Raw genomic sequence first — 12,719 nt, 5'->3', positions numbered from 1 at the left:
TTAGTCACAAGGAGTTGGGGTTGGTAATGCCCTAAACGTCCAACTCTTCTACGAAGACATTCATTTCCAATTTCCACCCACTCCACCCGTGAGGATATCCCCTCATGTTTCTTGGTTCTGCATAGCACTGCAAAGTCCAACAGAAAATCATGGAAGTTTGAGGAAATGAATCAAGTGGTGGTGTATTCTAGTTAGTCCGAATTCAGAAGACCAGGAAAGGGTAAATCAGATGCTGGTTCCAAAGGACATATCTCACTTCAAGCTTTACATTGTATGTATACACATATGACCTGACACCTCTGGAAGATGTTTCCAGTCAGCAGCTAGGATTTTTCCTACCTAGGCTCACAGTCATCACCAACCCCACCACTTTTTTCCCACTGGATTGAAAAATTATTTTATTTATAAAGTAGGTAATATCCTGATTGAAGTACTCAACGATTTAGCTGAATATAAAGAGACATCGATTTTCTTTTTTTAGGTAAATTAGTTACAATAGAATCCATCCGTGACTTGAGTGAAAAAGAAATACAGATAAATATGTGTGCTGAATATCCTAAGAGAAGCCGAAGTTAAAAATGGATGGGAGGGTCCTAGGATTTACTAGATAATTAGAGTAAGCATCTGACCTCTGATCAGACCCATTTACTTCTGCTGTGACCTATAAGGAGACGTGCCAAGATACAGTCTGGTTTCCAACAGTGTCCACAACCAAAGGACAAACTCAGAGGGTCTCCTCCTCCCGAAGGAACTGGAACACAGATGAGAAGTCTTTCTTTGAGTAGCCCTTTGCGCACATCATCTGGTACAGCTGATGGGCCAGACTGCCCAGAAGAATCGGGCTCTTGGTGTTGGTAGCAGAGTCTTGTGCTAGCCCCAGATCCATAGCCATGCGTCTCATTCCAAATCCACCCTGGTAGTTATTAGCCGCAGGCACGCCATCTATCACTCCAGGCACAGGATTTTAAGTGTCACTTGACCAACACCGTCTGGAGCTCATATTTAGGATTTTAGCCAATCGTTTTGGGTCAAGCCCCAGCCTGATTCCAAGATTCATAGCTTCAGGCAGTTCCAATCATACTAATAGCTAGTAGTATGTTGTTGCAGATCTTGGCAGCCTGCCCAGTGCCAACGGCTCCAAAGTACAACACATTGGAGCCCATGCACCCCAGCAGCTCCTTGGCAGCAGCAAATTCCTCTTCCACAACTCCCACCATAAATGTGAGGTTCCCGGATCGGGCAGCTCCCACACCACCAGACACAGGGGCGTCCATGAAAAATGCTCCCATTTTCTCAACTTCTTTAACCAATTCTATTGAAACTGATGGATCAATAGTACTGGAATCTATTAGTAAGGAGTCTTTCTTCACGTTCTTTAGAATTCCATTTGCTCCAGAATAAACTTCTATTGCATTCATACTGGTAGGAAGCATTGTAATGGTTCTGTCAGCTTTTTCGGCTACATCAGCTGGGGAAGACACCACCTGTTCACCTTTATCTTGAAACTCTCTGCAGGCATCTGGGAAGACATCGCAAAGGATGAGTGGATAGCCGTGCTTCATCAGGTTTTTTGCCATTGGATTCCCCATGTTGCCCATTTCTATGAGTCCAACTGTAGTCTTAGAGGCCATTGACCTAGAACACACTGCTGCAAGGCCAGCCGCAGCAGGCTGCTGCCAGAGGCTCCAGTAGTGGAGACTGGAGGCAGCTCCCCAGAGCCAAAAGGAGGCTGCCATGCTGCCCCCGCCCCGCCTTCTGGTGGTGACCTCCACCACCTTTCCCGGCCTTGCCGACTGGGAGTGTGCGCCGCCTGGCAGGGAGCCCACGCACATGCGCCCGGCCCCTCCTACACGCGCCCCGCCTGCCCCCCACCACTCTTACAAGTAATTTACACACTACATCCCAGAGCCTAATGACTGAGGTCAATGTCATTGTAAGTAATGAAATTCAAGTGCCATAGTTTCTCTGGGAAGAACGTGCCACCTAGAAAAGTTGGGCCCAAGACAAGACAATATTTTAATTCTGTAGTCTCTAAAAAAGGCAAGATCCTGAATAGAGACACACACATACCCTTTGTTTGCTGGAATATCCAAAATGATACAAATTCAGCTGTGTCATGCTTTCAAGTATAAAGATTCAGTAGAGCAGTGAATGGAAAAATAATCATTTAAGAAAAGAACCAGAGTGAGAACGAGAGCCAAGAACAGTGTTTTAGATCTTGAACCAAAAGACATTTTCTTTAGACCCAACAGGCACTCTTCATTAAAATCAGGTCCATTCATGCAACTGATCCTCAAAATTTAAAGAATAAGCATAGGCATCCTTTAAATGTCCCTTACTCAGGGGACTCTGGTTCAATTGAAATATGAGCATTTCGAACCAAAGACAGCTTCTCTCTTTGTGCTCTGGGCTCAGTCCCATCACAATTCTTCATGGATCTCACTTAAATGTATTCCCTAAACTCAAGGAGTGTCTAATTTTGGAAAAACTGTTCATATTATTGACTATAGAAGCTGGGACACTATCTCTGAACATGCAGTTTTAAAACTCAATCCCCATTCAGTTTCCTTGCTCCTAACAGAATTTAAAACATTTCCTCCAGACTTTGGGTTGAATTAGGTGAATTGGAATCTGTATATCTCCAAATTAACATAAATTTTTACAATGGGGAAATCCAAGCGCAAGGTGTTGGTCACCTGGACGGCTTTGGGCCCAAATTTGCTGAAGGGAATAAGCAATTGCTTTGAAATGAAGACACATTGTACTCGCTACAATCCAGGGGTTCAAGCACAGGACAATCTAGCATTTTTCGTTAGGAGATCATTGAGTCAGCTCCCTTTTCATATGCACACACGCATAGCATCACCTGATCTTGTTCATTTCACCAACCCCCCATCTCACCATCTGCTCTTGGAGCTTGTCTGACCGATTTAAGCTTGAGACCGTGATGTAGCTGCACACGAGTTCAGCTCACCTCCATCTCTGAGTTTGACTGCAATGATTGTCTCAGATAATTTCATAGCAGTGGTTCATAGGGGTCTCCTTAAATGTCACCCTCATGACTTGACCCATCTGCACATCACTTTCCTAACAGGGTTGGTACATGTTCTCACTGAGCTCCCGAGTTCTTCCTGCACTTGAAGCAGCAACACATAGAGCTCTAGACGCAGATGTTCTGGGTGGGTTTCGTAGTCCCCCATCTCCTGGGGTTGAGCTTGGTCGGTCACTTAATCAAGGTGCACTGCGTCTCTCAAAATCCTGAAAGGTGGAAATGATAGAAACTATGGCTTCAAGGCAAATGCAATCATATTTGCTCCAGTTATCTACTGTTGTACACGGAATAGACATGCAAAGCTGCTGCTTAACATTACGTAAATGTTTTTGTTGTTGTTTTATTTGTTGCTTGGCTTTCACTTTTTTTCTTTTGGTGCACAAATGTCTGATTCTTAAAAAGTCACTCTCATCTATATTGTCTTCTTTGTGTGTACTTCCTTTGCTGTGCTTGATAGTGTATGAACGCCCTGCAATGGGGCACTTATGTGTGTCCCCATTTCCTTATAGATGGGCTCTATAGCTCTGGGATTGACATTAGGCCCTTGATTGTCTTGTGTTCGTTTCTGTACAGGAGCTGAGATTTTGGTTGTCTTTCATCTTCTGAGGGTGGTGATCCAATTGTGTCAGCACCAGTGTTGAAGAGAATGCCGCTCTCCCTTATAAATTCCCTTGGACCTTTATTGAAGTTCAGTTCCCTGCATGTGGATGGATTGTTTATTCATTTTCTATTCTGTTCCATTGGTCAACATGCCTGTCATTGTATGAGTGCCAGCCTGTTTTGACTGCTGTGGCTGTAATGGTTTTAAGGTTGGTTTGTGTGAGGCCCCTACTTTGTTCTTCTTCTTTTTGGGTTTCTTGTTATCCTGGACTCTCGGTATGAAGTCAGTAATTGGTTTTACACCCCCATTTTTTTAAAGGATTAAGTTGGCATTTGGATCAGAATTGAATTGTATTTAAAGATAACATTGGGTAGTAGCAACATTTCCTTGGTATTGAGCATCCTTATCCAAGAACGTGGCATATTGAGAATGTGAACAGATTTGCATTGGGAAGCATAAACATTCCTGAGTCGTGTCATTTTGCTAAACAAGAGAGACAGAAAACAGATCAATAAAGACACAAAGAGATTTCAGACCAGTGCTGAGTCTGACCTGCACACTTCCTACTGAAGATGAGAGTCATATGGGAGCCACATTCTACTTTGATGTGGTTCATTCCCTAACTAACTGCCTGCATGTCTCTAACCTGAAACTCACCTCCCCCAGGTTCTGTGGAGAGTTAGTCTAATCACTATTTATGACCACTGCAGGCTGTTTTGTAGGGTGATTGCCACACTTCTTGGGTAGTGTGTTAGTCCGGGTTGACTAGAGAAAAAATCCAGAAACAGTGTAATAGATAATATCATATCAAAGAGCAATTGTACATTACAAAAACATGATATCCAAGTCTAGATCAAGTCCTTAAGTCTGATATTACCCCACATGTGTATACTAGCCCATAAATTCCTCTTTTGACCCACACAGCCATGCAATAATGCTGAATGCAGGAAGATCACAAGCCAGTGTGTGTAAATGTTTGTGGATCCAGTGGTGGTGGAAGCCTCTCAGTGCTGGCATGGGTCTCCACTTGGCTCCTCCAGTTCCAGGTCTCTGGCTCCATCAGCATAGCTCTGTATGTCTTGTCAGGAGGAAGATGAATCAGAGAGTACGTGTCTGGCCTCCAGTGAGCTATTTTTCTCCATGGCATCTCCAAATGAGATCATCAAGCTGCGACCTGATTGACAGGTTACACTCCACCCCTTCACCCTTAGTGTCAAATTGACCCCATGTTATGTAACTACCACAGGTATGTTGTACTGTCTCTGTTATTGGGGAGTTAAGGCTTCTCGGGCATCTGACTAGAGCTCTCTTTACTTGTTCTGAAAGTCAAGTCTATTTGTGCTTATGTTAGCCTCATGCTGGTCTTGTAGACCTATGTCCCTAAATCGCAGCAGCTCCACCATCGATCTAGCTCCTGGACTGGAAAATACAGGTCTAGAGATTTGGGGATCTTCACACAGCTGGCTAGTGTTGAGGATTGATATCAACGGGGAGTTTATCTGAAAATGTTGCTGATCTTTTTCTAAATTTGTGTCTACTTAAATTTATGCTGATAATCCTGCATTCTGGAAGTAGAGGATATTCCTCTCGAGGTTCTTTTCCACTGGTCCTTGTGGAGTCCCTCCCATGTGTGCTACTTGGTCACCATATTGCTCCAACTTTGGCCTATAGAAATATATACATACACACACACACACAAATACCCACACGAATTTGGACAAAATATATTTCTCCACAATCTTAGACATTTTTACTAAACAAAAAAATTAAAATGTAAAGATATTCTTCTAAACTTTTCCCCAAAGAATTCCATCCTCCTTGATTGACAGCACATCAGAATGAAAGTTCCACAAGCCTCAAGGATGCTCTCTGACTTATGGGGACACCCAGAAACATGCAGGGGAAGGTCAGCTCTTGAGTGTCCATGGTGTAAGGTTTCTCAACAAAATCCTCTATGGACAACCTTTCCTACTCTTGAAGAATGAGCTGGTGTATTGTCACGATAGATAGATGAGGGGGAAAAAAAACATTTGTGCAAAATCCTAGGATGTTTTCTCACAATGTCACGTTTCATTTTCTTTAAACTTACTCATAATATTGTTTAATTTTCTCTGTCATATGAGAATTTCACTCCAGACCTACCTGTTGTTAGAATCCAAAAAACTGCTCTCATATTCTGAATTGACCTTTATGCCTTGAATATCACACAGATGATTCCCTCAGAAGTAACTGTTTTCATTGTATCTTTCTCTCTGGATCATAGTTATGCATCCAAGAATTGATCAATAATTAAGTTTCATTACATAAAAGGGGTTTCATTACTTCAATTTAAAAAAAAACAGTTGTATAATATCAATTTTTGAGCTCACTGATATGTGTGTACTGGTTTCTGGCACCAATCAATAAACCAAAATTATCACTTAACAATTTATAATGCTGAACTATGTGGGATTCCAACTTCATTAGTCACCTCCTCAATGGTTCCACAACAGTCTTCTTCCACTAGTACTTCATGTCATCCAGTTTCTTCATTTGTTTTAGTTGGCTTTTTCTCCCTCTTGGCTCATCTGTAAAGTTTCCACTATATTCTTTATACTTGATCCATTTTAAAACTGTATTGTGTGCAGAAGACAGAATTCCTGTTGGCCAACTTTCTTTCTTTCTCTTTCTTTCATGACTTCCACACAAACAGATGTATTTTAAGCCACCCTAATGAAACCAAGTTAAGTGTATTACTGAAAAAATGTGGCCACAGACATCCACTGATAGCAGAGGCATGTTTAAGCATGTTTTATTTGGCAAAGACATGAATGCAGAATTTATTTTACTAACTCATATAAATTATAGCTCTTCTTGGCTAGGTTAAATTTTGTATGAATGTGTGAATAAATACAAGTGTGAATATATTAATAACATATCTACATATTTATAAAATGCTAAGGATTCTAGTTTGATTTGGTGAAGATTGTCATGAGTATAATTTTCATAAATTGTCATTTACTCTGCAGATGCACATTTGTACTTATGTGGTAAGTTTTAAGACTTTGTAATAAAGTTTTTTAATCTTAGCATAATTGATATTTTGGGTTGTATAATTATTTGTGATTTTAAAAATAAGAATCCCTGGATTCTACCTACTACTTCCAGCAGAATATCCCTAGGTTTGGCAAACTGAGATAAATTTCAAGAATTGAAAGGTGTCTCTGGGAGAAAAAAATTTCCTCTGCAATGTGAGATTGTTACTATCAATGTATATAACATTACCCAGGTTATTCTAAAGAAGATATTGCTGTAACATAATTAATGAGTATTCATAGAAATCAGAAGATTGATGATATGTGAAGGTAGGGGAAAGATTTAGTCTTTTATTGTTAAAAGATCATTTTATTGGGGTTTTTTACAACTCTTATTACAATCCATACATCAGTTATACCAGGCATATTTGTACATATGTTGCCATTGTTCTTTTCTATTCATTTACTTTTTATTGAGCCCTTACTATCAGCTCCTCTTTTTCCCCTCCATTACTCCTTCTCCCCAGATTTAGTTTTAACATGATAAATGTTAGAACCAATTCTGCATTGTTTCTAAACTTAGCCATTATTGATGCTTTTTAGTTCCCTGAACTGCAACACCAAAGTCTCACAAAGAAATATTGCTTTGAAATAATTTCTGGGATGATCAGTGGAAGACAAAGTCCATCCCCATGAAAGAGGAGTGGTCCCTGTCATAAAATTTCCCTAGAGTTACTGTGCTTGGGAATCTCTAGAGAGGTGGTGACAAGGTGTGGAAACCACAGATTCTGAGAAGAATCCCACACCTCACTGCTTTCCAAGGCATCTGCTAAGAAGATAGGACACTAAACTGAGTGTTTCAGACACTGTGAATAGGTTCTTACCATGGAAAAAACTTGCCAATTTTATTATGAAATATGTATAGATAGTTTTAAATCGATGTTAGATTTCTTTTTTAATGTGCAACATTATTTTATAAAAGTAATTTTAAAAATCATTTTATTGCGGGCTCATACAACACTTATCACCATTCATACACATACCCATTGTGTCAAGCACATTTGTATATTTGTTGCCATCATTATTCTCAAAACATTTGCTTTCTGCTGGAGTCCTTGATATTAGCTCCTCATTTTCCTCTCTCCCTCCCCATTTCCCCCTCCCTCATGAACCCTTGATAATTTATAAATGATTATTATTTTTCATATCTTGCATTGTTCGACATCTCTCTTCACCCACTTTCCTGTTGTCCATGCTCCAGGGAGGAAGTTATATGTAGATCCTCGTAATCAGTTCCCCTTCTCTACCCCACCTTCCTTCCACCCTCCAGGATTTGCCACTCTCACCACTGGTCCTGAAGAGATCTGTCCTGGATTCCCTGTGTTTCAGTTCCTATCTGTACCAGTGTACATCCTCTGGTCTAGCCAGATTTGTAAGGTAGAATTGGCATCATGATAGTGCAGCGGGGTCGGGGGGAGGAGGGAACTACAGGAACGTTGTGTTTCATCTTTGCTACCCTGCAACCTGACTGGCTCTTCTCCTTCCTGCGACCCTTCTGTGAGGGGTTGTCCAGCTGCCTACAGGTGGGTTTTGGATCTCCACTCTTCATTCACCCTCATTTACAATGGTATGATATTTTCTTCTTTGATGTTTGGTATCTGATCCTTTCAACAACTCGTGGTCACACAGACTGATGTGCTTCTTCCATGTGGCTTTTGTTGCTTCTGAGCGCGGTGGCTGCTTGTTTATCTTCAAGCCTTTAAAACCACAGATGCTATATTTTTGATAGCCGGGCATCATCAGCTTATTGGGGGCATACATCAATTTCATTGAGCTCATTTGTACATATGGTGCCATCATCATTTTCAAAATATTTTCTGTCTACTTGAGCCGCTTGGTATCAACCACTCCTATAAAAGTAATTGTTAAACATATTCAAAAGAAAAATGTTTAAAAATATTTGTTCAGCAATTAAAATCCTTTAAGTTTTTCTTTTAAACCATTTTATTAGGACCTAATCCAGACATCATACCAATCAGTAGTTAAACACCTTAACCAGTGTTGTACAATCTCTCCCACAATCAGAACATTTTCTTCCTTCTTGAACTCCTTTATATCAACTCTGGTTTGCTTCCCACCTCCCTTGCTATTTCCCCCAGGACTCCTTATTCTAGTTATTGTCTCTGCAGATTTATCATTTTAATCTACAATAGTCATCTCTCCAGTACTCTGCCTGATCACGAGGTTATTCCCATTCCTCCGTTATGATGAGAAGGAAATCACTGAAGGCTTCGTCCCTGTGTAGATCCTGAAAATGTCGTTTGAGCATCCACTGTCACCCACACCCTTTTGCACACCGGAATCTCATAATGTAAGCTCGGACACTATTCCCTCCTTTGGATTTGGATTGTATAATTTACAATCCTTGTCAATCTTTGTAGAGCCTCATATGACTCCCTTGGTGTGTCTGGGGGTCTTGAACTGCTTACCTTGTACATACATCCCAATGTGAAATCCACTATGGCACCAGGGAGGGTAGAGTTGTTTATACTCTTTGTATATAGGATTTATTACCTATTCCTGATTGTTTGATAGATACATAGTTAACATTAATAAGGAATAGTATATGTATTGAATTTTAAATATTAAATAATTTAATACTTTCTGAATATAAAAGGGTGTAATATATTATTATTATTATTATTTTAGGTAATTACTTTTGGCTAGCCAGAATTAATCTCAATTTTCTGAACCTCACTATATCAGAGATGTTGCTTAGAGAATTTGAGTCAGTTTTACTCATAATGGCTGTGTGTACAACAGAACAAATACACAAACTGCTGTGGTAGTTATATAATCCTTTATCAGTGTGAAGATTAAGAGTGTATGGGTGGAGTCTAGCCTGTCAATCAGATGGGGCCTCTAGGTAGGCATGGCCTTCTCCTGATAATTCTGGGAAATCGGTATTTTCCTCCTTAAAGGTGAGAGACACTTCTCTCTCTCTGCTCACTTCCTGCGAGATATCCCTGAGATGAAGCCACAGGGACCTACCCGCATACAGCCCTGGAAGTTTAAGAAGCCACATTAAGACCCTGCCAGAGATGAGATGATTACAGTGCCACTGAATCCAAAGACTTTCTACCCACTGGCCTGTAATCTCCTGCACTCAGTGTCACTGCAAGTGTTTCTTGAGTCTAAAGAGGACTTTATAGATTGGTATCAGACATATGGGTGAATATGGGACTTATGGCCTTGGATTGGACTGGGTTGGGATACTTTCTTAATGTACAATTATATAAAACTCTCTCTTATACAAATATGCCTGTTTATGACTTTGCTTCCCTAGTCTACCCGGAAAAATACAACTGCCACATCTTGAACCAGCCTCACTTCCTCCTAAGTGTGAGAACACTTTTGCAGCCACTCTGTCTGTACATCTACCTGAGCGTTTTCCTCTGTTTTGCTGACACTCTGCCAAACAGGGTGTTCTTTAGGACCTGGATCCCCTTAGCACAGGTTCAAAATATGTGAGAAATCACACGGTTCTCAATTCTAAAGAGCATTCTGTGATAGTAGTCTGCAATTTCCTCTTCTGGTGACATACTTGCTATTTTTTAATCAAAATTGTCCTTCCAATGAGCGCTCCCTTCATTGTGATGCCAATGAATGATCTTACTAATGACTCCACCCACCAGGCAAGTCATTCCAGTTCACCTGTTCCCAGTGTCAGGGGTCTATGCTCCATGCTCGGAGCACTTGTGTTTGTATCAAGGGAGACATTAGGTATCAAGTATCACTAATGACAGGTCACCACCATTTTAGGCCCAGAAGACCACAATTATTTTCTGAGACATAGAGTATATTAATCAATCACGACCCACAGTGCTCAGGGAATAAAGCAGATAGACACCTTGTGAGAGACCAGAACTTGGACTGTAATAGAGCAACGAGCTCCGGATATTTAAAATCATGAATTGCACTCATGAATCTGTACTTGCCTGTATTTCATTGTCAACAGTTTTGAAAAATGGACAGGGTGAGAGTGCCCGTAAAAATCTGTTTCTGCAGAAGAAAAATGGGCCATGTATGATGATAATGAGGGATCAGAGTCACTTTTAATATTTGTGATGCAAATACAGAATGCTAGTTCTTACTTTCAAGACTGAAGAGAGGAGAAAATTTAAAGAAAAAACAAACAAAAACTGCCCTTAGGGTTACTGAGAGTTAAGAGAGGATGCCCAATTCCAACAGGAAATCCTCCCTGTCATCCATCTCTGCCTGTTTAAGGCTGGGTATGTGTGTTCAGTGGGTCCTGCGTGCCCCCTGCTGTCCAGTGTCTCCCCTGCAGGGGAGGTTTGTGTCTGAGATCACACTGAATTCCCTTCAAGGTGTTTCCCTTGCACAGTAATACATGGCCGTGTTCTCAGCAGTCATGGAGCTCAGCTGTAGGGAGTACTGAAAATTCGATGTGTCTCTGGTGATAGTCAGCTTTGGAAGGATGGGTTATAATATGTACTACCCCCATGGTATATGCATCCCATCCACTGCAGCCCTTTCCCCGAGGGTTGGCGGAGCCATTGTCAGCAGTAACCACTGCTTGTGATAGAGAAACCAGAGACAGTGCAGGTGAGGGACAGCTTCTTGTAGGGCTTCACGAGTCCTGAACCTGACTCCTGAAACTGCACCTGGGACAGGACACCTGTAAACTAAAAGAGACGGTCCCCATCAGTCACTCAAAGTCACAACCATCCCCAAAGACCCACGTCAGATATCTGAATCTCCACCTTGGGGAACTGTCACCAGGCACAGGAGAACACACAGCAATAGCATCTTTGGACTACAGCTGTGCTTTCCCAAGGAACCTACAGCCCTGTCTTAAGAGAACTGATGGATAACCCAGTCCAAGGTGAAGTTGTACCCTAGTGCCTGAAGAATAATTTGCATTAGATGGAGTCCTGTCCTTATAAACAGAAAGTGACAGAGCTCAGACCCCTTCTTCCTTCTGAGTCCGCTGTAGTGTAACTGTTTGAACTCATATGCATGTTTCTCTCAAAAGGTATGTGGTAAAGTTCAAAGAATGCCCAGAATTTCTGGGCGCAGTGTTCTCGCCTTCCAGCCCCTCATTGCCCATGTCTTGCCTTGGGCTCCCCTATGTTCTGTGCCCCAGAGAGTGAACAGGATATCGTTTGTTGAAACTATCAATTGCACCCCATGGTATCTTCAAACTTCACACTCTCCAAGACCCATTTTTTTTCTGTACACCTTGACATCTCTGAATCAACCTTCTCATAGTCCTTAGTAGTTTCCCTTGTGTGGAAATAACATCTTTGAGAAGCATTAATACCAGATTAGTCACAAGGAGTTGGGGTTGGTAATGCCCTAAACGTCCAACTCTTCTACGAAGACATTCATTTCCAATTTCCACCCACTCCACCCGTGAGGATATCCCCTCATGTTTCTTGGTTCTGCATAGCACTGCAAAGTCCAACAGAAAATCATGGAAGTTTGAGGAAATGAATCAAGTGGTGGTGTATTCTAGTTAGTCCGAATTCAGAAGACCAGGAAAGGGTAAATCAGATGCTGGTTCCAAAGGACATATCTCACTTCAAGCTTTACATTGTATGTATACACATATGACCTGACACCTCTGGAAGATGTTTCCAGTCAGCAGCTAGGATTTTTCCTACCTAGGCTCACAGTCATCACCAACCCCACCACTTTTTTCCCACTGGATTGAAAAATTATTTTATTTATAAAGTAGGTAATATCCTGATTGAAGTACTCAACGATTTAGCTGAATATAAAGAGACATCGATTTTCTTTTTTTAGGTAAATTAGTTACAATAGAATCCATCCGTGACTTGAGTGAAAAAGAAATACAGATAAATATGTGTGCTGAATATCCTAAGAGAAGCCGAAGTTAAAAATGGATGGGAGGGTCCTAGGATTTACTAGATAATTAGAGTAAGCATCTGACCTCTGATCAGACCCATTTACTTCTGCTGTGACCTATAAGGAGACGTGCCAAGATACAGTCTGGTTTCCAACAGTG

The 12,719-nt window shown here is 41.2% G+C and overlaps 1 pseudogene; it reads right to left on the bottom strand.

Moving 5' to 3' along the window:
* Positions 1 to 704: 704 nt before the first annotated feature.
* LOC142430777 (3-hydroxyisobutyrate dehydrogenase, mitochondrial-like) lies at positions 705 to 1,736 on the bottom strand (annotated as a pseudogene).
* Between the last annotated feature and the right edge of the window lie 10,983 nt (positions 1,737 to 12,719).

Source organism: Tenrec ecaudatus, chromosome 17, assembly GCF_050624435.1.
Source record: "Tenrec ecaudatus isolate mTenEca1 chromosome 17, mTenEca1.hap1, whole genome shotgun sequence".
NCBI classification, from domain to species: domain Eukaryota; kingdom Metazoa; phylum Chordata; class Mammalia; order Afrosoricida; family Tenrecidae; genus Tenrec; species Tenrec ecaudatus.
This window is presented reverse-complemented; position numbering and strand designations above follow the sequence as displayed.